At 41.0% G+C, this 22,363-nt stretch overlaps 1 protein-coding gene across 4 annotated transcripts in view; it reads right to left on the bottom strand.

The window, feature by feature from the left end:
- The window catches only part of lpp (LIM domain containing preferred translocation partner in lipoma), a 492,132-nt gene that overhangs the window by 369,772 nt on the left and 99,997 nt on the right, over positions 1–22,363 (bottom strand). For all 4 annotated transcript variants that reach the window (XM_060919812.1, XM_060919814.1, XM_060919813.1 and 1 more), the window contains one exon: positions 19,581–19,619. The gene's annotated coding sequence lies outside the window, so the exon portion shown is untranslated. The remainder of the gene's footprint in view (positions 1–19,580; positions 19,620–22,363) is intronic.

The raw sequence follows: 22,363 nt of genomic DNA, 5'->3' as shown, positions 1-22,363 counted from the left end.
GATTTGTTCTGCTTGCACTTAGTCTCGGCAGATCAAGCGCAAAAAAGTGTGCGCTAAAGCCTGTTACTGGAGTCGCAGTTTTGGTGGGAGGAGATCTGAGACGAGTGTTGTTTGAGGGTTAGATCGTCCACGGCACTGTCGTCTGCTGAAATTCCCATCACTCTTAACAATCCCCCCAGCCCCGCTCCCCCTCAAGCCCTCTCTGCTAATCAATTAGGAAGAGACTCACATTTCACGCTATTAGTACAAAGTAAAACATTAATGTATCTGGTGTAATGAAAGTGCCTTCAGGTAGCTGCTGCTACTTTCATATAAAAAAAGAGATAACGATACACCCCCAAACATGTTCACGATGTACCTGTGATGCCTTTTCGCAAACGTGCGGCGGCTTTCCTGAACTGAAATACGTTTCTCGTCTGCACGTACGGTACTGTGCAAAAGCACTTTATATTTTAAAGTACAAACTTTATCGATTTTTATTTCATGACTTCTACAGTAACAAGTCGGGACAAGATATTTTAGCGTCTCAAACATTAGTTTTCCACAGCACTTAATTAAAAGTTACAGAAAACGTTGTAGGTCAGTAAAGAAAGCACTGTATGAGAGCACTTTTTGCTGCAAAAATAAGAAGTGCGACAGTCAAAGCGTCCAGAAGAACTGAGGCTGCTTCTGGAAGACGCTTAGTAAAACCTACCGTACAGCTCCTTTCCTTATAAAATTACACTCACTGTACCGGAGACTACTAGTTTTCTCTTCTTCTTCTTTTTAAAGCAAAGCGTCATCACTCCAAACACTGACTTCGTTTCATTTATTACCGTTTACGAGCGTTTCTGTGAATACTGAGAAATCTGGGGTGGGCAATTTGGCAAAAATGAAACATGCTGGGTTTTGGTATAAATACTGCCAAATGATAGGACCACATCCCAAGTGAAAGGTACACACCGGAACTGCACTCAAATGCTTTTATATTTTTCAGTATACAACACTCGTCACATCGAACATTTTGTGAGATGTCAGCTATGTGATCAATAGACCAGCTACCAGAGGTGGACAGTAATGAAGTACATTTACTTGAGTACTGTACTTAAGTACATCTGTACTTTACTTGAGTATTATTTTTGTGGACACTTATGACTTTAACACTACGTTCAGACTGCAACCTGAAACGACCCATATCCGATTTGTTGTGAAATCCGATTTTTTTGTTAGGCCGTTCACATTACCAATTATATGAGACTTGTATGCGATCTCCAATATGAACGGAAAACGACCCAAAAGTGTCCCGCATGCGCAAATTGACACGTAATAAGCACATCGTGTGCTGTGTGTGAGTGAGTGAGTGAGAGTGTCTCTGTGTGAGAGGGTGTGTGTGTGTGTGTGTGTGTGTGTGTGTGTGTGTGTGTGTGTGTGTGTGTGTGTGTGTGTGAATGAGAGTGCCTCTGCGTGAGAGAGAGAGAGGGTGTGTGTGTGAGAGAGAGTGTGTCTCTGTGTGAGAGAGAGGGTGTGTGTGTGTGTGTGTGTGTGTGTGTGTGTGTGTGTGTGTGTGTGTGTGAGTGAGTGAGTGGGGCCGTGGCAGCAACCTCCATTGAAAGATTGATTGATTGACTGATTGATTGAAGTGCGCATGCTCTCTACATAAACACTGTCTAGTGCAGACATCCCAAGTCTCCCGGAAGTTCCGGGAGTCTCCCGCATATTGATAGCGGCTCCCTGATGCCCGCAAATTGGAGAATATCTCCCGGAATCTAGAGCAAATGAGCAAGAGCGTGCACGTGAAACATTAATGTCTGCATCGCGCATATGACGGAGTGCGCGAGGGAGTGCGAGAGAGAGAGACTGTGTGTGCGCCTGTTCATGTAGCGCATTATGTCATTGTTGTCGTTTTCCACCAAAGAGGCGGGATTAGCCAACGCAGAATAGTGACGTTTGTCTCTTGTTGATGACGTGTAGGTTGCGTGAATGCGACCTGTCCGGTCAGACTGCAGTCGCATGTGAAAATAACGGATATGCATCGGAATTAGGACCACATATCCAAGCGGCCTAGGTCGCATGTGAAAAAATCGGATCTGTGTCGTTCAGATTGTCAATAACAAATCGGATACAGGTTGCATATGGGCAAAAAAATCGGATATGGGTCGTTTCAGGGTGCAGTCTGAACGTAGTCAAACTTCACTACATTTGAAAGACAAATATCGTACTTTTCACTCCACTACATTTCTATCAAGGCCCTCGTTACTATGAAGCAGCTGTGAAAGTGGATGTTTTTTTCTTTTCTAAAACGTGATGGTTTTTTCGCAAGTGACACTGAGACAGTCTATCAGTAATCACTAGGGTCACGTCACATCCACAGACTGGATAAAATCAAGTTCAGTGATTTCTCAGCAGCGTTATTTGAACACGATCAGTTGATGTCAGAATGGAAGGAGGGAGTTCTCTTTTGGGGAATGCATGCACCCACGGCCATACCTAGAAACCATGTTTCAGTTTTCTGAAAGGATTAAAGATACGTTTTGTTTTAAATGTTTGACGAAAACAAACCACATCACGGCCTACAAAAACTCGCCATCCAACCGGTGGGAGCATATTGAGGTATATAACCGTTTTATTCCAAGAGAAAGCTTGCAATGAAGCGGTCTGTGCTAGTGATAACGTTGCAAACGTAGCTATACAGTCTGGTTAGTCAGTCTTCTATGGATTTTCCCGCCAAGTTGCCATCACCTTGTCCACGGCTAATGTTTACACATAGCTAGTTAACTTGGACATTGTTAGTTAGCATGTAAAAACAGAGTTGCGCTAACACAAATAACGTTAACTTATCTGAAGTCCTTTCAAAAATATATCTTAGCATAATCTTGCCAAATAAACAGAATGCAGAAATCTTTATTGTCTAGTAGCGTTAGCTACCCAATATGATTTCAAGTTTGAAAAGTGTTTGCTAGCATGTCAGGTGGAGCTTCACTGACTAGCTAGCTTAACGTTAAACCACCATGATGGCACAGCATGCGTTCATTTTGTGAATTCACATTTCTGTCCTTGGTAACGACATTAGGTTTTGTAAGCGTTGTGGCAATAATACAACGATGCGTTGACAGAAAATGTACTTTTAATACTTAAGTATGTTTAAAAGCAAGTATTTCAGTACTTTAACTTAAGTAAAAATTTGACTGTATAACTTTCACTTGTATCGGAGTAACATTTGACCAGTGGGATCTGTACTTTGACTTAAGTAATGTAGTTGGATACTTTGTCCACCTCTGCCAGCTACTATCTATTCCTGTAATACAATCCTGGTGGCTGTAGTCCTTAAGTGTTTTGTATAAATGACAGAAAATACTAACTTGTAACTTTTTATCTTAATTTGGGACTAAACGTAGCAACAACAACAACAACAACAATGCTAGGCCTGTTCCTTTTTGTGCACCCCCTCCTTTAAAGCCAAAATCAAATGGCTTGTTGTCTAGAATTTGGCTTCATCCGTAGACATCGTTGGTGGAATTGTAGCCTGCACTGCAGTATCCAGTAGCATCGGCATTGCTAAATCTACCTTCAATTTGTCACATAGTTGACAAATTTTGGGCTTACTGGCTTGCCACGTCCATTGGCATCAACCTATTATCTCCCAGGGTCATGTGAGTGAAGGGAGTGGGCTGCCGCTTTGTTTCATTATACTGACTACTTACCACAGTTAATCACGCAGATGTTATCACCGTCACAGAGTTGACACGTTTAAAAAAGGTACCCTTCAATTTTTACACACTCAACTCCACGAAAAAACAAACAAACATACCAAAAGCAGTACACATGATTGTGTGTATGAGATATTGTTCTGTTGCCCTGCCAGATAACACAAGGCAGGTGAACCTTGTACCCAAGTAACCGTTGCATCACTGGGGCTGAATTCAGCATCGTCACATAGTGGACCGCAAGTTCGTGGCTTTGGCTGAGCTGCAGTCGAAATGATTAAAAGCCGCATAGAGTTTAGTTGTATTTTCTTTAAACCCACTTATATCCATGACATGCACGGAGGGTAACCTTGTCTGCTGGCTTTCAGGAGAGAAACAATACTGTTCGTTCAAACCAAGGTTGCAATTGAGACAAGCCAAGTTGGCCTTTTTCACACTTATTTCAATTTTTTCCAACAACTAAGAAATGTCCAAGAGGTCTGCTGAATTTTTTCCACAGTAGGACCCAGGGAGTCCTTGCTGTATGTACAGGTTTTAGATCTCTCCACATTACATAGGCCTAGAGATTGCTCAGGGACACAAATTTCTCAGTATACACAGAAACACCTAGTGTTTTCAAATGTAGAAATGCCTTATTTTTCATGGGATCTTTGCTCTATAGCATTGCTCTGAATGTGTCCAAGACTTCCACACAGTACTGTATCTCCACCACTAGTTATAATATACATTATTTTACATATTCTTTGTTTTCTGGTTACCTTCAAAAATGAAAAAGGAGAAAAAGTGCATTTTCAGATTTCATCCTAAATGGAACACTAACATTTTGACAGCTGGTCTGATTACAAACCTAAATTATTATACAGAAATGTATAAAAAAAAAAATGTGATACAATTTCACAATCTAATAACTTTGCCAATTCTCGTTCAATTGACCTCAAATTTTAACAGCATGTGTTGAAACAGGTCAAAATTGTGTGTTGAATGTTTTTTGTTTTTATCTTTTTAGGTATAGAAATGCCATTCACTGGAAAAGAAAAGGCGTTTTGTGTGTTAGAGTACGCTCGAACACAGTCGAACAAGACTGCAGCGTGCATTTGTGAGAGAATTCTCTAAAAATGCACCAAATGCAACGTAGATTTGGACACGACACAAAAAGTTTAAAGAGGAAGGCTGTGTGTGCAGGGCAAAAGGATCTGGGCGACCACCAGCAACGGAAGAGACGGTCGAGCGGGTTCGCGAATATTGAAAATTTGAGAAATCGTTCATGGAATCCACATACCTTTGAATTTCTCATTCAGATTTTGAGGAATAAATCTTATATCGCTCAACATTAAGCGGTCAGTTGTTTCTGGGATATTTACATCTCAAATATTATTTTTTGAAACTATATATATATATATATATATATATATATATATATATATATATATATATATGGAATGTCCCCCGAAAATATTTTCGCAAAACCCTGCATTCTAGTGCATTTTAGTACTTCTCATCTCATTATCTCTAGCCGCTTTATCCTGTTCTACAGGGTCGCAGGCAAGCTGGAGCCTATCCCAGCTGACTACGGGCGAAAGGCGGGGTACACCCTGGACAAGTCGCCAGGTCATCACAGGGCTGACACATAGACACAGACAACCATTCACACTCACATTCACACCTACGGTCAATTTAGAGTCACCAGTTAACCTAACCTGCATGTCTTTGGACTGTGGGGGAAACCGGAGCACCCGGAGGAAACCCACGCGGACACGGGGAGAACATGCAAACTCCGCACAGAAAGGCCCTCGCCGGCCCCGGGGCTCGAACCCAGGACCTTCTTGCTGTGAGGCGACAGCGCTAACCACTACACCCCTGTGCCGCCCATTTTAGTACTTATTTTCACTAAAACAAGTTATCTTTTAAGCCTTTTTCTTTCATGGACATTAATGATTAACATGTCAAAAATATCAAATTTAATTCCCCTAGTTAGTGAGTAATTTTCAGGAGTGCATTTAGAAAACGCGGTGATTTTCCTGCTACACAGTTCATTACTTTGGAAAAAAAAATCAGACAGTTGAAGGTAAACTCAGCAAAATCCCAAAACAGCACTGTTAAAAAGTAAAGGTCTGTTAGAGCTTCTAAAGCTTTCAGGTTTCAATGTTGGGGACATTGAGCCTCGTTTATCAATCTTTTAGTAGAGTTGTGCGTTTGCAGAAGCTAAAGTGAACTAAACATTTCCAATTCAGATTTATGCGAGTTGAAGCCAATTGTTTACATTAGTTCGTATTGTCTGTAAATTTAAACACACCAATGAATACCAAATTTCTCATGTAAATCAGGGGCGTAGCTAGGATTTTTCAGGGTGTGTGTGTGTGTGTCGCACACTGACTGGCAGCCTGAGTACATTATGTAACAAAAAATAATTCCCATTGCTAGTTTTAGGTAGCTTAGAAACCAGCTCTTCCATTATTGCTGTTTCTTCCACGTTTTCTTGACGTTGTGTTCTAGAAACGGCACTAAAACTTGGCTTCGAAGCCACAAAATGCAACTTTGATGGAAAAAAATATATATATAATAAATTGCTTACCTCTCTTCACGTCGAAAGAAGGAGGAAAGTTTTGCTTGTTTTGACATGGCGAATTATTAACATGAGGAAATACTCGTAATTTGTAACTAAAAAGACTGCAGCTACACTGGCAACTTGACCGTGCTTTCTAGTGCGATTGTGTTGCGATTGCGCAGAACGGTGTCAGTCCTGCGTGCCTTGGGCGCGCGCGCGCCTAACAAGCTCCAGCACGCGCGCCGTTAACAAAGAACACCTGTCTTTCATTTTGGGCTATTTAAGGACTGCGCCCATGCAAGGACGATGCCAAGTATTACGTCGCGTCTAGGAACGTGAAAAATCCGAAAAATACATTTTTCCATTCGGAAAACCGGAGATTTTCAAGAGTTTTGTCAAATATCCGGATTTCCGGGTAAATCCGGAAGACTTTCACAGAGATGCCTACCCCAGATTTTGAATTTCAGTATTCCTGAAAACATTTTTCAGTATTTTGGAATGACTTTCAGTAACATTAATTTATGCGCATTTCTATTATAAAGAGGTATATATACCAATATGTTTAACATTTAAATTATTAAAAAGAACTGTTTTGTGTGAATTGAATAAACAAAACATGAGCAGCCATCTCAACTGAATTTCCACTCAACAAATTTCTAGAGCATACAATATATCACATTTTTATAGATACAACAGTGTTCCCTGTTTGCAGACATTACGGTTGACTACCAATCATTGGTATTGAATGTAACTCCTCAAAAGTATTATATTATATTGCCTGGCAAAATGTTCTACCTGTTAACGGATTCTAATAAAATTTAAAAAAAATTTCTTATTTCATGCCAAAGAGAGTCCAACATTGTTATCTTAATGTCCCAATATATAACTACCGTAAAATACCAAATAATAGCCGAGTTCCAATTAACCGCCGAGTTCCCTTTAACGGCCGGGTGTACGCGTGTGTTGTGACAAATAAAGGCCGGTTCCGAATACTCGCCGGGGTCTAAAAAAAAAAAAAAGCGTCCGAACGTTCTATCTAGAATCTTGAGGCCCAGCACTTTTCTGGTTTCCTGGTGTGTAAACGATTTTGCATTGCATAGTTTTCTACCGAAACAATATGAATGAATGAATGAAATTATTTCTATAATACTGTTTACAACATTTTGTTACGTGATAATAAACATGCCATTTCAATGTTATTATCTTGGTCTACCGTAATATTTCTTGAGGAATGCAACTCCGTAACTTCTGACAGATGTCTTAGCCAATTACGTTTGACATGGGTGTGTGGGATATCACTTACGTCATCGAATGAGGAATACCCCTTTGGGTATACCCAACGAAAGCCAGCGTGTGCGGTGACATTGAGGACTGCGGGTTTCCAAGGTTGGACTGCTGCTTCTGTTAAACGACCTAAATTCCCGAATGCATGCGTCAAAGCACACACTGAGTTTTATTAAAGACCTTATACCATTTCACTTGCCCTTACCCATTCGGATCTGGAAGACGCTTTACAAAAAAGGTGAGAGCGTTCTAACATGCATTTCAGTCTGCTCGCGGCCAATCTAATCCAAGGGGCCTTTTCAACAAGTAATCTGTCGTGCAAGTTGGGCAGAAGCACGCGTCAGGCAGGCAACATGTAGGCCTACAAGTCAGTAACCTATTCAACTAACTTTCATCCGAACTTTAAGTTTTCTACGGGGTCGAGCCACCGTGCCAACTCACTCGGGGAATAGGCTCATATCCGCCAAATAGGGAGACGTCTTGGAGAGAAACGTGAGAATGCAAGATGACAGTATGTAGCCACTGCAGGTCACTTATTTTTCAGCATAAGAAAAAACCCTTTGGTTTGACACTTCGCACCCTAATTATGTTGCTTCAGCGTCGCGCCCTCCATGCAATTTCAGATTGACAGACATCGCGAAGCGCAAAGGGTGGAGGCTGCATGGGTGAGGGTGATAGCAAGTGACCATAACTTTGCAGAGTAATTAAATCACAGTGCTGCGCACAGACAATGGTGTGGTTTCTTGATTATTTTGTAAAGCATGCGCTTAACTAGTCATTAACAGGAAAAGGTGTGTGATTTATCCTTTATCCACCCCGACTGTGCCATGCGAAGATGCATTCTGCGTCTTCAAAATTCCCCGAAGTCGGCACCGTGCTATCTGTAATCTAACTCTAAACAAACTGTAAGTTATACTGGTTAAAAGTAGGCCTATCTGAGAATGATTTTTTTCCCCCGTTTTGAGGTAGATTTTGGGGAAGGTGTTTGTGAAGAAGGAATTAATCGCCTGTTCCAAATAGCCGCCTAGTCTCTAATACGCGCCGGGTCTCTTACGTGATTGAGACAAATAATCGCCCGGGCTATTATTTGGTATTTTACGGTACTTCAGCATAATGCTTCAGAAGAGACATTGAATAAAATGACATTTATAATTGTATTTAAAACAGTGGAATGATCAATTTTTTGCCACAATCCCAACAGCACTAATCATAAAATTCTGTTTTTGATCATACTACATGTACATTTGCACTTGCAACACTGAAAAGACTTTGAATTAAAGAAGTACAGCCAGTGTCTGATATTTCAGTGAATAAAAACCAGACATGTAAAAAGAAACTGAATAAGTTTAACTCACATTTCATGGCACTAATTGGCAAGTTCAACTCCAAGCACAGGTCAACCATCACCGCTTCAGCACGTGTCACGTTCCGTGTCTTTCCATCCACAGATTTCGTAAAAAACTGCTGGATACCCCCAGATTTACTTTCCACCTGACTCGCCATTTCAGCATACTCCATATGTTTTTTGGAGTTGACATGCCGCCTGCAGTCATCGCGACCACCATGAGTGATGTTAATGTCAGTTCTACACAGTTTGCAGTGCGCGTATCCATTGCCCTTTTGACTGGGTGTAATGCACGGCCATTCTACCGTATCGAAAATAGCGTGAACAAATGTGCGGAATCTGCGCATGTCACACACAGCAAGTGTGGTTGTCGTAAAAATAAATAGCCTAGCTGTGAATCGCGCATGGATTGAAAAAGTCGCTTGGACATTTAAAAACAATTCACTGGAATTTTTTAAGACTTTATAATAATTCCGTACAGAATAACACTGTTTGCCGTAACATCGTATTTACGTAACTTTTCCGTACAAAATACGGCCAATCCGTACTAGTAGGCATCTCTGCTTTCATCCCTGATATATGTTTTGCTATAACACAGCTCTCCAAAAGCCTGATCAAAGTGTCATTCACTGTTTACAAACAGGACTGTTTTTACCACTAATTTGGTTAAACCGGCTCTTCAAAACAACACGATTTTTTGCAGGAAGCTGAGGGAAAGCTAAAGTGAAACATTTTATGGTTTCTTAAAGTTGAGATGTCAAAGTTATTATGTTATTAGAAGAAAAACATTCTTCATTTTTTTTTTTTTCAGTGTCAGATCAAGCTACTTCACCAAAAGGCGGATTTTTTCTAATCTTTAAAAAGGGATGCCAATAAATTTTTTCAAGGAATTATTCAAATAAGATTTAAATATTCCGTGCTTTGTTTGCAGATAATTACTGTATATATAGTTGTCGCTAACTTCTAAAGTACCAGCTTTCCAGTGCATTTTATGTTCCTTTATTGTTTTTCCAACAACAGCTACAGCAGGTTTTTCCTGTGTTTCATTCAAAAATGGCAAAAAAACAAACAAAATAGACTGGTACCAAAATCCAGAATTGTGACACCCAAAGGCATTTTGAGACAAAGTCGGCAAACAGTCTTATTTTGTCAATTTGGGTGTGCCGAATTCAAATCTGCAATATGCCGAGCTCTATCTGACCTCTGTTGACCTCTAGAGGTCATTGAACTTTGGGCCTGTAAACGTCTCAGCTGAACCCAGTTTCTCAGCTTTCTAAGGAATGAAATGTACTAAAATGATTAATGAAGTTAGCAAATGGCCTTGTTTGTTAAATGTTTGGGTGCTGAATTCATTTTTCATTTGTAAAACGACATATGACCTCTGGTAACCTCAAGGTCATTAAACTTGGCCTATAGGCCTATGCATTTAACGGCATTTTTAAACTGACTTTACTCCCCCAAAAAGAATATGAACAGACAAAAAACAAATAGAAAGGAACAAATACAACATTAAATGCCAGTCCATGTACATGTGACTTACTTTTCACAATGAGAATGCCTCGGCGATCACCTTTCATAACATTGCATTACATTTAGCGGTTGTTGTTTATACAAAGCTACTGAAAAAAGGACAGATTCAGCAGCATACAAAATGTGGGGGCATTAAAACTCTCATATATACTAACCCTGATTAGCCTGTATACCCTGTATGCCCCCACATTTTGTATGCTGCTGAATCTGTCCTTTTTTCAGTAGCTTTGTATAAACAATAACCGCTAAATGTAATGCAATGTTATGGAAGGTGATCGCCGAGGCATTCTCATTGTGAAAAGTAAGTCACATGTACATGGACTGGCATTTAATGTTGTATTTGTTCCTTTCTATTTGTTTTTTGTCTGTTCATATTCTTTTTGGGGGAGTAAAGTCAGTTTAAAAATGCCGTTAAATGCATAGGCCTATAGGCCAAGTTTAATGACCTTGAGGTTACCAGAGGTCATATGTCGTTTTACAAATGAAAAATGAATTCAGCACCCAAACATTTAACAAACAAGGCCATTTGCTAACTTCATTAATCATTTTAGTACATTTCATTCCTTAGAAAGCTGAGAAACTGGGTTCAGCTGAGACGTTTACAGGCCCAAAGTTCAATGACCTCTAGAGGTCAACAGAGGTCAGATAGAGCTCAGCATATTGCAGATTTGAATTCGGCACACCCAAATTGACAAAATAAGACTGTTTGCCGACTTTGTCTCAAAAATGCCTTTAACTCCTTAAATAAGCACTTTTTTGAATTTTGGTACCAGTCTAAAAAACCCAGCCTGTAACCACCAACACGGCTATTTGGCTTTTTTTTTTGTTTTGCTCTTTTTTTAATTGCAGGAGACTCAAGTAATTTAATTACTATCAAACTAAAAAGCCATTCGGGAGAGTGCATACGTCTGCCAAGCCACATATTTGGATTTGCATCAAAATATAATGAATTGTTCCTTGGTCCATGACCCACCTTTCCTCAGAATTTCATCAAAACCCATTCACTACTTTGAGTTACACTGGGAACAGACAAACAAACAGAGGCAAAAACAACCTCATCCAGTGAAGTTGGCAGAGGTAATGATACTCAGACTTTCCTGAACATTTGCCTATAAATACTGACTCATTCCTGGTCCACATCAGTGTAAAACCATAAACTGAGCTCTCTATATAAATGTAAAAACTATGTGGCTGCCAGTAAAATACTGTAAATGCATAGTCAACAACCACAAAAACATTTACTGTAATATCTTACATAGTATAACACATAATCCAGTACATTAGCTCATTTGCTTAATGCAGGACATAACTGCATGGTAGTTTGGGAGTGTTGGGATTTGAACACTCAACCTACGGATCTGCAACTCCAAGGCCTTAATGACTAAGCCACCACAAATCGCTCAGTTAGCGTACTTTGATTCAGTGTTATCTTGTCATGGGGTTTATTCAAACCCCAGCACTAGCATACTGGGCAAGACTGTTAACCTTCTCCTCAGTTATACCCGGCATCAGCCAAATGAGCAAAGAAACTGAAATGATGTTATTTTATACTATGCAAGATTTTACAGCACTTGAAATGTTTAGGTTTTTGATACTGTAAATTTTACACTGATCAGCCATAACATTTATGAGCACTGACAGGTGAAGTGAATAACATCGATCATCTCATTACAGTGGCACCTGTCAAGGGGCGGGATATATATTAAGCAGCAAGAGAAGAGAACAGTCAGTTCTTGAAGTAGTTGATGTGTTGGAAGCAGGAAAAACGGGCAAGCGTAAAGATCTGAGTGACTTTCACAAGGGCCAAATTGTAGCACAAACTGCTGAAAAAGTTCATGCTGACGCCTTTCTGTTTCGGGGAAGCCATGGCCTAATGGTTAGAGAAACAGCTTTGGGACCAAAACATTGCTGGTTCGAGTCCCTGGACCACCAGGAATAGCTGAAGTGCCCTTGAGCAAGGCATCTAACCCCCAACCGCTCTGGCAAGAGTGGTGGTGTACCTTGTGTCTGATTAGCCAAAGAAAAACTGATGTGATTATCACTTCAGGCGGGAGCCCAGCAGTAAATTAGTTCTGTTTTAGCCAGCATTCACTTTTTCAGCAGTTTGTGCTACAGTAGCTCTTTTGTAGGATTGGACCACACGGGCTAGCCTGGTACCCCATCTGAATCAATGAGCCTTCGACACCCATCACCCTGTCACCAGTTCACCTTCCTTGGACCACTTTTGGTAGGGCATGAGATGTGCCCTTTTGAAGATGCTCTGATCCAGTCATCTCGCCATCGCAGTTTGGTCCTTGTCAAAGTCACTCAGATCCTTACACTTGCCCATTTGTCCTGTTTCCAACAAAACTTCAAGAACTAACTGTTCTCTTGCTGCCTAATATATCCCACCCCTTGACAGGTGCCATTGTAATGAGATAATCAAATGTTACTCACTTCACCCGTCAGTGCTCATAATGTTATGGCTGATTGGTGTATAGTACTTTACTGGAGAACCAGGTTGCCAGTTAACTACTGTAAAATTTACAGCAATTTTTAGTGGTTTTTGGACTTGGTGAATCAAAGATGGACATTTAACATACCTGCACCAGCCACACCCCGTACACACATCTCATCACATACCAGTGTTGTAGTCGAGTCACTAAACCTCTAGCCCAAGTCCAGTCTCGAGTCCTCAGTGTTCAAGTCCGTGTCAAGTCCAAGTCATTAAAGAAAATTTCGAGTCGAGTCCGAGTCCACTATTGATCCGAGTCGAGTCCAAGACACCAACTGCACCATTTGACATTTCACATACTGTATGGTATAAACACATACTCTGTTGGACTAACGTTACTGCTTGGCTGCCCCATTTTAGTTAACAGGCTACAGATAAAAAAGCTTGTCCATCGCTCAGCAAGCCCTGCCCACTATCAACAGGGAAAATAACATAAGAGAGGGTTAACACTTGCTAGTTCATCCCTCAGCAAGTCCCGCTATCAACAGAGCAATGAACATAGTGTGTCACTTCCTTCTCTGGGTGGAGTCTTGCCAAATGACGATTGAAGTTCGAGGTTGTCCCCGTCATCTCCGCGATAGTTCTTCTACATATGGAAGACAGAGCAGTTCATTTTTTCCCACTGCACGAGAAGTCTGTATAAGCGAAGCGGACAATCCTAGGGGCTTCTCTCCAGGCGTTCTCGCGCCATTAACGTTAGTTTGTTCCTGAACATGACGTATGAACAGGTGAATGTGCATTCTCTTGCACAAAATTAGTATAAAAATTAATGTAGATATAAATATCTTATGCCAAATTATTACGGCATGTTACAAAAAATAAAGAAAAAATCAGAATCCTCATCTCCAATTTACGAGTCCGAATGCAGTTAATGCGCGAGTCCGAATCATCAGTGCTCAAGTCCAAGTCAAGTCACGAGTCCTTAAACTTGGGGCACGAGTCGGACTTGAGTACTACAAGCCTATCACATACAAATATGTATAAACACAAATGGTATGATGGGAAATGGGTAAATAAGAACAAATAAGTGTGTAACAATACGGTTCCTCAGACAGCAAAACACAGTTGAAGAAAATACAGTGGCATGCAAAAGTTTGGGCACCCTTGCTGAAAATGTCTGTTACTGTGAATAGTTAAGTAAGCAGAAGATGAACTGATCACCAAAAGGCATAAAGGTAAAGACGAGACATTTCTTTTCAGCGTTTTATGCAGGATTTGTGTATTATTTTTGTTTTGTACAATTGGAGAGTGAAAAAAGAAAAGGAACACCAAGCGAAAGTTTGGGCACCCCAATACATTTGAGTTCTCAGGTAACTTTTACCAAGGTTCCAGACCTTAATTAGCTTATTGAACTGTGGCTTGTTCAAATTCTTCGTTAGGAAAGGTCAGATGATGCAGATTTCAAAGCTGTATAAATTCTCTGACTCCTCAAACTTGTCCCTAAAATCAACAGCCATGGGCTCCTCTAAGCAACTCCCTCGCATTCTGAATAATAAAATAATTGTTGATCACAAAGCAGGAGAAGGCTACAAGAACATAGCAAAGTGTTTTCAGGTAGCTGTTTCCTCAGAGCGTAATGTTATTAAGAAAATGGCAGTTAACAGAAACAGTGGAGATCAAGGTGAGGTCTGGAAGATGAAGAAAACTTTCTGAAAGAACTGCTCATTGGATTGCTAGAAAGGCAAATAAAAACCTGTTTGACTGCAAAAGACCTTCAGAAAGATTTAGCAGACCCTGGAGTGGTGGTGCACTGTTCTACTATGCAGCGACACCTGAACAAATATGACCTTCATGAGAGAGTCATCAGAAGAAAACCTTTCCTGCGTCCCAGCCACAAAATTCAGCGTCTGAAGTTTGCAAATGAACATCTAAGCAAGCCTGATGCATTTTGGAAACAAGTCCTGTGGACTGATGAAATCAAAATAGAACTTTTTGGCCACAATGTGCAAAGGTATGTTTGGAGAAAAAAGGGTGCCAAATTCCAGGAAAAGAACACCTCTCCAACTCTGAAGCATGGGTGTGGATCGATCATGCTTTGGGGTTGTGTTGCAGCCAGTGGCACAGGGCACATTTCATTGGTCGAGGGAAGCATGGATTCGAATAAATACCAGCAAACTCTGGAAGCAAACATCACACCATCTGTAAAAAAGCTGAAGTCAAAAAGAGGATGGGTCCTACAATAAGACGATGATCCAAAACACACCTCAAAATCTACAATGGAATACCTCAAGAGGCACAAGCTGAAGGTTTTGCCCTGGCCCTCACAGTCCCCTGACCTAAACATCATTGAAAATCTGTGGATAGATCTCAAAAGAGCAGTGCATGCAAGACAGCCCAAGAAACTTGTAGAACTGGAAGCCTTTTGCAAGGACGAATGTGTGAAAATCCCCCAAGTAAGAACTGAAAGATTATTAGCTGGCTACAAACAGTGTTTACAAGATGTGATACTTGCCAAAGCGGGTGTTACTAGGTACTGACCATGTCCGGTGCCCAAACTTTTGCTTCAGGTCCTTTTCATTTTTTGGTATTTTACACTTGTAAATGATGGAAATAAAAATGTAATCTTGCGGAAAATATTAAAGAAATGTCTCGTCTTTACCTTTATGCCTTTTGGTGATCAGTTCATCTTCTGCTCACTTAACTATTCACAGTAACAGACATTTTCAGCAAGGGTGCCCAAACTTTTGCATGCCACTGTATGTATTTTGCACATAACCCCAAGTGTGTGTGTGTGTGTGTGTTCTGACTCTGGGGAAAGTTGCATAGGTTGCTTTCAGAGTAACTTTGCTTGTACAGCCGCGTTCTCTTCTAATATTATCCAAACAGATCTGCCTTATTAACGCTGAAGGAAAGGGTCGTGTCAAGGCCAAGTTAAGAGCTGTAAAATCACATAAGGCATCATCTCCGTTTTCCTCATAAGAAGTGCTAGTATGGAGAGATCAAGCATACATATGGCATGGGTGTCCAACTTCCATGCTACAACCCATCTGCATCTGGGCTACGATCTGAACCAGCACAGACGTTATCTTAAAAATTAAATCTGGAACATTTCGCTCTTGTTTGAAGAGGATGCCCTCATGTAAAAACAAAACTAAAAAGGAGACGCTGATCGCTTTATCTTTCACATTAATTAGGTTCATTCGGTTACATTATTAACATTCGTTCGCCAAGATGCAGAGAGACTAAAAGGTGTGAGATCTAATGAGTGCATTCAGGAGATTTTTTTTTAAAGCACACTGGCTAATGTTTTCACCATCATCAAAGCATGTGCTGAATTGGTCATGTGCTGTAATAGGTTCGAGCGTCCAACAGACAGCAAATGTATTCAACTCCTCACTCGTGCTGTACAGTTAAAAAGACAGGGTAGTTTATTTATTTTCGAAGCATTTTTGTCACATTTCATGAAAGTCACTTTACATCCTGACAGTAGGGGCGGCACGGTGGTGTAGTGGTTAGCGCTGTCGCCTCACAGCAAGAAGGTCCGGGTTCGAGCCCCGTGGCCGGCGAGGGCCTTTCTGTGTGGAGTTTGCATGTTCTCCCCGTGTCCACGTGGGTTTCCTCCGGGTGCTCCGGTTTCCCCCACAGTCCAAAGACATGCAGGTTAGGTTAACTGGAGACTCTAAATTGACCGTAGGTGTGAATGTGAGTGTGAATGGTTGTCTGTGTCTATGTGTCAGCCCTGTGATGACCTGGCGACTTGTCCAGGGTGTACCCCGCCTTTCGCCCGTAGTCAGCTGGGATAGGCTCCAGCTTGCCTGCGACCCTGTAGAACAGGATAAAGCGGCTAGAGATAATGAGATGAGAATGAGATCCTGACAGTAATCAATAAATCAAACGCTCAGACTTTACAAAGAAAAAAAAAAAACAAATATATATATATATATATATATATATATATATATATATATATATATATATATATATATATATATATATCCCCCCATCATCTATGGCAATCGCAAGGCTGTTATTAGCTTCTGCAATCATTTCATTCAATCCAAATGAAATGATTCGATGGCGTACATGCCTGTCTACCCTGTACACACTCTGCCTCTGCACTCATTGCTCGTGACCAGACTCTTCCGCAAGGCTAGGCAGACATATTGCTCAAGCTAGTGAGCTAGTTGACTTATCCTTTCAGGCAGTACTCAGGCAGTGTGCGTTCATGAGTTTCAGAGGCTTTGGAGAGAGGCCTGAAAGAAGGGGTGGGATTTTTCGGTTGGATACTTTCGAAATCTAGCATCCTCTTGCTGGTTTCTCCAAAATTACCGACCCTAGCTTTAAATTATAAAGACAACGTAATAGTGGCAATTGACTTGGCGTAATATTCATTCTGTTATTTCTTTATCAGGTGGTGATCAATATTTTGTTCTACCCAGCTGTATATAAGAAAACTTGAGGCATCCTTGTCATTCTCCACTTTTCAAAAATAAAAGGTGGTAGCGGGGGTTTGTCCAGGGGCAGAGCCCTGGTAGGGGGTCAGGGGGACAAAGCTGACGGGCTTTGGGCTTTTTTGACAGTGAAACCGGCCAATAAATGGATAGGAAATGCTAAATCATTGTTAAAATCATTTTACAAAAAATTAACACAGTCTTACTGTACATATCATCTTTATTGTCAGTGTGGGACTCATTTGACATTTCAGTTGAGACTGATGCTCCTGTTGCGCATCCCTGAATTAATCATTTTTTTTTTTCTGTGTGAAAAATAAATGAACTTCCATGCATAAACAAAATACCCAATCACAGTAAATGCATACCTTTTTTTTTTTTTTACAATACACATAATGTTGATTGGGTGAAACCAGTCCAATTCATGCACAAGCTGGTGCGCGTGCCCGAGACTGGCGCTACAAAGCCACCCCGGCCTCCGTAGTTCGGGTCCTTTGACCCAGGAACCCGAAAGTCCTGCAGTAAACAACCACAGGGAAGCAACGGGAAAATGCAGCTCTCGCCTACACAATCACGGATACGTAAAATAAAAGACCTGAACTTAACTAATGTGTGCGTGCTGTTATATGATTACTGTAACTGTGTACGGTCAGAAAAGACGATAGATAAGCGTAACCGTTGCACAATAACGCTACAAACACCCGCAAAGTTATTTAGCTGCTGGCTAGCTGCAGCTTGTAGCTTCCAGCATTACTACTGTATGTGTCAGTATAGTGTAATGTGGTGCGGTGTAGTGTAACACAGGGATAGATCTCAATCTGCACAGCTCTGTGTCACAATCTGTGTGCAGCCGGCCGGATGGTTTTCTACTGCAATCGTGTGGCCACTTCTGGTAGCCCCGTATGCATTCGTTTAATGGTCTTCTGCATGTTAAATAGTTACAAAATTATCATAAAGCGAATATTTTACGATTTATTTGGTGTATACTGATGAGATGAAGCTACTTTTTTTGTTTTGTTTTTTTTTGACTAAGGGAAGGGCAGCAGGCCAGAATTATAACGTGGCGGTGCGCCACTTTAAAAGCGCCTGTGGAGAACACGGACAATAGAGTGACAGAGAGGCAAAGAGGAAGGGGAAAGTCTGCAAGTCTCTCTAGGGGTGTTCACACAGCACATATTTGCATCGATGCTGCACCGATGTATTTTGTTGCGATATATCTTACACCGGTGTAAATTTTGTGGAGCGTTCACACGTCACAAACCTGCTTACTAGAGAGAAGCGTGTTAGCACCGATGCAGCCCCACTTGCGTTCACACGGCAGTTTTTGCGACCGTGCTATACGATAGTAATAATGCGGAAATTAAATATGCGCATGCGTGAAAATGTACTTCCTTTTCCTGGTTGTCATGGCATCACCAAGCGCCGGGAAAACAACGTGGATGAAGACACCAGTGTTGCCAGATACTGCTGACATTTTCCAGCCCAAAATATGTTCAAATCCGCCAAAATGCACTTAAAACCGCCCAATCTGGCAACACTGGAAAACACGCAGTTCTGTTGTTGTTGATATTCGCCATTTTGGAAGCGCAAAATACCAGGATGCAAATTATGCAATGCCCGTATGTAATCAACTCTCCTCACGTGTAGCGAGTCTACCCCTGTAGCGTTCAGACGTCCCATTTTATATCGGAGCTGCCCCGCAAACTAGCATTTACTCCGGAGTAAATTTCTTAAACCACCTCCCGAGCAGGGTTAGATTTGTACCGGTTTAAGCAGCTTTCAGGGGCTACACCGGTATAACTTTGTACCGTGTGAACGCTCTACCAGGGCAGCCCCGGTGCTACACCAGAGTAAAAGTTGCTGTGTGAACACCCCTTCTGATGCACAGATATCAGCATCTTCTGCATGCCTCTCTCGTTTTCCTGTCTCGGTCATTTTCATCCCATCTTGCTCTAGAAATTAAGAGTTCGCCTAGTGTACTGAGAGCGAACCACAGAATGTGTAAGAGTAAAACCCCTCTGCTGAAGACAAAACTCAATCATAAGATGAATAGAAAAAAACTGGGGAAAAAACTCATTAGGGAAAGATGAGAGACTTGAGGAAAATGAGTGAGTGGAGACGAGAGGATATATGGTAAAGAAGAATAAAAGAGGAGTATAAAGAAGAGGACAAAGAGCAGAGGAGAGGACAGGAAATGAGAATTAAAAGGTGGCGAAGGAGAAGAAAGGAAAAAAAAGCAGAAAAGCAGGAAGAAGAATAGAGGAGAGAAGAAGAAGAGGTCAAAGTAGAGAAGGCTGGTGAGACTTACACGACTTTTCTTTGATGGACAGCGATGAGTCACCAGCAACTAACCGGGGAGAGAGAGAGAGAGAGAGAGAGAGAGAGAGAGAGATTTGATTTAGTGTATGATTTAACATCAGATCCAAGCATCCATGACAAACTCCATGAACACATTCGGTGTTTGGCATTTATATTCTTTATAAAAGCACTTTTTAAAATGATCTCACACAATGACGAAGTTGCATCTAATTTCGTCAGTCCTTCCTCCAAACTCAAACCTCTGTGTGCGTGTTTTATATATATGAAAAATACGAGGTGTGTTTTTTTTTTTTATATGAGCTACATCTGGGACATGGAGAACTAAAAGCGTGACAAATCTCTACATGTCACTCGTGAGGAAATCAAATTGTGGTGATAAATTTGGGTACTTTGTTTGTGAACATGTTGATATAACAAAAGAAAAATCACACATTGGCTTGAGGATATGAAGTTCACGTTCTTGTGTTGAAAAAAAAAAAAATCGCATTTTTCAAATGAAATACATTGCGGACTTAAGAGATATATTTAAGAGTTATTCCACAAAACCAAGTCGTAGATGAGCTGATAGCCGACGAGACGCGTAGCACCGAGTTGCCTATAAGCCAGGTACGAAGAGACTGAGTGGAATAACGGTTTTATTCTATCCACATTCACTTGATTTTGCGAAATGGTGCATTTTTATTTTTTGCAAATTCCATAAATAAAAACTTTATACAAAACGTCCGACAAAATCAATTCTGCTTGGAATGTAAACAAACCAGTGAAATGACAATAGCAATTTGTGAAAAATGCAATAATAATAATAATAATAATAATAATAATAATAATAATTTGAAGGGGGTGGGGGAGATGCGTTCGTACCATCAAATACTTTTATTCCATATTTTGTTGCTTTTTTGTATTTTGGGGGGGTTTGCTTTCAAGTAGTTTTTATTTCGTCCTCAGTTGGTTCAGCAACACTAGGGTGGTCCCAAAGTTTTTTTTAGGATTTTGTTACAACCACCTTACCTTTTTTTTCCATTGCCTAAAAGAAGTTATTGTGTGAAATTTGGTTAAGATTGAACAATGTTTAGAGGTGCCACAAAGCCATTAAAGTTTTCACTCAAGACACAATATAAAATAATGTGGCTTATTAACTGTTTCATATTAATACAAACAATACAGTAATATAACTTCCTGTGTTCAAAGTAACAATAGCTATTACTTGTCTGTGATTTTCTAAACCCTTCGGTATTATGGTATCTTGTGGAGATAAAAGAACACACCAAGGTGGTGTTTACATTAGACCGTATCCGTCTTGTTTTCGTCGCGGATGCACTGTCCGTTCACATTAAACCGCCGGGAAACGACTCCACAGGTGGAACAACTTGAATCCGCCAGGGCCCACGTATTCAACCCAGTTCGTATCTGATCCGGTGCTGTGTAAACATTGAGATACGAGGAAACGCAGTGCTGAGCTCTAGCTGACGTCGTCATTGGACAACGTCACTGTGATATCCACCTTCCTGATTCGCTGGCGTTGGGATCACACACACAGCAGCTCAGTCCCGAATCACTGCTCGTGCGCTTCACTCGTGCGCTCTGTGAGCTGCGCAGGGCCGGAGTGCGCACCCTCCAGAGGGCACTCGCTGTTCAGGGTGGAGTGATTTGGAGCGCAGGAGGAAGCGCTGAGCCGCACTGAGGTTTATTTACACATTTCAACCTCCTTCAGGCGCTTAAACTCAGTGAGAACATGAACGTCACAGCCAGGTGTGTTTATCTGCTGGAGAAGGTGTTCGCTTGCCATCCTTCCACTTGCAAGTGGTGAGTGACTTGCGCATGCCTGATATGCACTGGGATCATGTGACGTGCCGTCTAGTCAGTCATGTGATTAGCGTATCCGTGTATTGGCGTTGCTGTGTGCACGCGAATCATGTATTGGCGTTGCTGTGTGCACACGAATCGTTTTAAAACCGTTAATCTGATGATCCGCTGATACGGTCTAATGTAAACACCACCTAAGGACTTCCCTAGCAGAAGGACGCTTTCTCCCAGACAGTTCCTTGGAAGTGGGACCAATTAACCAAACATAATTGTCCTTTCTGGTTTTGTGCTTTGCACCACCGGTACTACTTGTATTACTGTTGCTAGCCATCTGAAAACATAGAAAGAAAAACATTCACAACTTCATCAGCATATTACGATCAGTGCTCATTGTTTTAAGAACCCCTTAGTGCATGAAAGTTAACCTTCTATCAGTCTATAAACTCTTCCTGCCTCTTCTTTTTCATAGAAGTGGCATATTCCCTCTAGAACTGTGACTTTTTGGGGGTTTGAGATCTTCTCTGCAACAGTCTACGCACCAGCTAATGTTAATGGCTTAACCCGATTTGCAACCTCGTGTGGCACCTCTAAATATTAACCAATTTTTCTGAAATTTTGCTTGTTGCCTTCTTTTAGCCTATGTAAAAAAATGGTAGGGTGGTCGGAATGTTTTGGTAAAAAAAAAAAAAATTTTCCCATACATTTCGGGACCACCCTAAGCAACACGCTCTGCCATTTTGTTTCTCTCTCCTCACATTATACGAGTTGATATCCTAGTAGTAGAGTAGCCAATCAGAGCGCATGATTGCTCATATCCAGTGAATGTGTGGTTGGATATATATATATATATATATATATATATATATTTATTTTTATTCATTCATTCCCTGGGATTCAGTCTATATTCTGGGATATAAAACTCTAATAATAAAACTAATAATGACAGCAAGTACAGGAGGGGGAAAAACA

The sequence above is a fragment of the Neoarius graeffei genome, chromosome 4 (assembly GCF_027579695.1).
Source record: "Neoarius graeffei isolate fNeoGra1 chromosome 4, fNeoGra1.pri, whole genome shotgun sequence".
NCBI lineage: Eukaryota > Metazoa > Chordata > Actinopteri > Siluriformes > Ariidae > Neoarius > Neoarius graeffei.
This window is presented reverse-complemented; position numbering and strand designations above follow the sequence as displayed.